Raw genomic sequence first — 2650 nt, 5'->3', positions numbered from 1 at the left:
TTTGGGATCCAAGTTAAGAGGCTGTTATAGAGATGTGAGCAAGAGATACAGAGGAAAATGGTGGAGGATTTAAGAATTGTTTAGGATCCTGGCTCAGTGGTGCACTCCTGTAATCCCAGTGGCTCAGGAGGCTGAGGTAGGAGGATCACAAGTTCTAGGTTAGCCTCAGCAACATAGCAAGATCCCATGCAACTTAGCAAGACCCTGTCTCAAATAAAATTTTAAAAAACACTGAAGATGATGTAGCTCAGTGGTAAAGTACCCCCAGGTTCAATCCCCAGTATAAAAATAAAAAGGAATTATTAATTGTTTAGAAGACAAAATAGATAAGACCTGGTGCTAATTGGATGGATCAAGATTTGTCTGAGTTTGAGCTTGAGCTTGGACTTGAGTGACTGGATATAGGGATGGGCCATAAAAGATGCAAAACAAACAGGAACTGATTGGGCAGGTGGAAGGCAAGGTAGGTTTCACTTTGTGGCTTATCTAGGAAGACCCCATCAACACATGCATATTTTAGTTTACAGCTTGAGAAAGAGGCCCCTCTGGTAATACTTTTTAGCAGTTGTCAACATACAGGTATATACAACCTCATACACACAGCCTCTTCTGTGCAATGCATTATTTTTCCCTTTACTATATCCTAAAGCAAAGATTTACATCTCCCGAAAATATGCAGTAATCAATAATATCCCTCCTGGGTGTAGCAACAGAATGATCCCACAGAATAGAAAGAACCTGAAGAAAAATGCAAGTAACCAAATGGTTGTCGCTCTCTTCCAGCTGTTGGTGGAACATGCCTGCCCCCAAGGGATGTTGCTTCCGCTGACCTCGTACTTTTAAGGACCCTGCTGGCTCTGTGGCTCTGTCCAGTTCATCATGGCAGAAAAGGCACCCCCTGGCTTAAACAGGAAGACTTCAAGGTCGACATTTTCTCTTCCTCCAGAACCTGTGGACATTATCCGGAGCAAAACTGTGCTCCAGGAGAGTGAAGATCAACGTGGGGGGCCTCAACCACGAAGTCCTGTGGAGGACGTTGGACAGGCTGCCCAGGACGCGTTTGGGGAAGCTCCGCGACTGCAATACGCACGAGAGCCTCCTGGAGGTGTGCGATGACTATAACCTGAATGAGAACGAATATTTCTTTGATCCACATCCTGGAGCTTTCACCTCTATTTTAAATTTCTACCGGACGGGGAAGTTGCACATGATGGAAGAAATGTGCGCGCTCTCCTTTGGCCAAGAGCTTGATTATTGGGGGATCGACGAGATCTACTTGGAGTCCTGCTGCCAAGCCAGGTATCATCAAAAGAAAGAACAGATGAACGAAGAACTGAGGCGAGAGGCAGAAACCATGCGCGAGCGAGAGGGAGAAGAATTTGATAATACCTGCTGTCCTGAGAAAAGGAAGAAACTTTGGGATTTGCTGGAGAAACCCAACTCATCAGTGGCTGCAAAGGTATGAAAATCTGGATGTTGAGTGCCTGTGCATGATCAGGACAAGTGGTACCTTCTTCCAAGAGAGCATAGTTGTTTTTTTTTTTTTTTTCTTCACTGCTTTGGTAAGTTAGAGCAAATTGTGCCTATCCAGACAGTGAAGAATCTTTTCTAAAATATCATGTAGTCAGATAGTGTCATTCTTCTTGTGTGATGCCATAAAATGTTGCTGCTCTTTTATAAATTATCACTGTCTATGGGAACTGGTCTAGGTAACAAGAGTATGGAAAAGCACTCTGGTTTTTCTGGTGCCCTATGGTGTTGGTGACTTGGAAGTTGGGGAGGAGCCTTGACCCAGACCCATCAGTCACAGAATGTTGCAGAAGACCTGTATCTGGGTGTCATTTGGAACAAAGGGAAGGTGCTATTGTTGGAAGTAGAGCAGGTGCCTCCTGGCCTGGTTTTGAGGGATTCAGGCAAAGAGAACCCCCCTGTGTGGCTCATGGGGCTGGGGACCACCCCACTCCCAGGAGGGGGCTGCTGTCTTGAGAAGCTGTATAAGCAATGAATCAGTGTTCAAAATGCATCCATCTACTGTTCTTTGTTGAGTTCTGCTCTAACAATGTTATTTCTGACTGTTGTTGGTGCATAATATTTTTTATGACGGAGTTACTACCATATTTTAGAGTTCTTAAAGTGCTTCAATTGAAGGTAAATCCATATTTTCCACTGTGCCTGCATATATCCAAATCTCAGAGTAAAATTTTTGTTACAGATTTCAGTCTTTAATTGAACTGCATGATTCAGTTTATCTAATTTTATCTACAGCTTTGAGGGTTAGTGCAAACTGATTTTCATCCCGTATATTTAGTTCTGTATTGCAGTATGAATGATAAGTAAAAAGTCAAAAGAGTCATCTTTAGCAGCAGGAACCTAGTATCAATGTGCCCGGTGGATGAATTGGAGTATGGAATGGAGAAGGGAAGAGTGTGTCATTGTATGAATTCTCTTGATTACTTACAGTTTTTTCAAATATTCTCAGTCTCATAAACAGTAATGGTTACAGAAATATAATAGACTATCTGAGCCTTCCTATCCAAAATTAAGATTCTGCATTATAATCTACTACATAAATAATTAGCTATGTAGATGATCGTGAAACTGCTTTTTTGTGCTGTTTGATATGTCTGGTTTTGTAACTGACTGAATTCCA

General features: G+C 42.4%; 1 pseudogene; it reads left to right on the top strand.

Annotated features, from left to right (window-relative positions):
* Positions 1-879: 879 nt before the first annotated feature.
* On the top strand, positions 880-1465 carry LOC143381508 (potassium voltage-gated channel subfamily B member 2 pseudogene; annotated as a pseudogene).
* The last annotated feature ends 1185 nt before the right edge of the window (positions 1466-2650 follow it).

Source organism: Callospermophilus lateralis, chromosome 15, assembly GCF_048772815.1.
Source record: "Callospermophilus lateralis isolate mCalLat2 chromosome 15, mCalLat2.hap1, whole genome shotgun sequence".
In the NCBI taxonomy this organism is placed as follows: domain Eukaryota; kingdom Metazoa; phylum Chordata; class Mammalia; order Rodentia; family Sciuridae; genus Callospermophilus; species Callospermophilus lateralis.
Note: the sequence above shows the minus strand (reverse complement) of the source record. Positions and strands in the feature narration are given on the sequence as shown.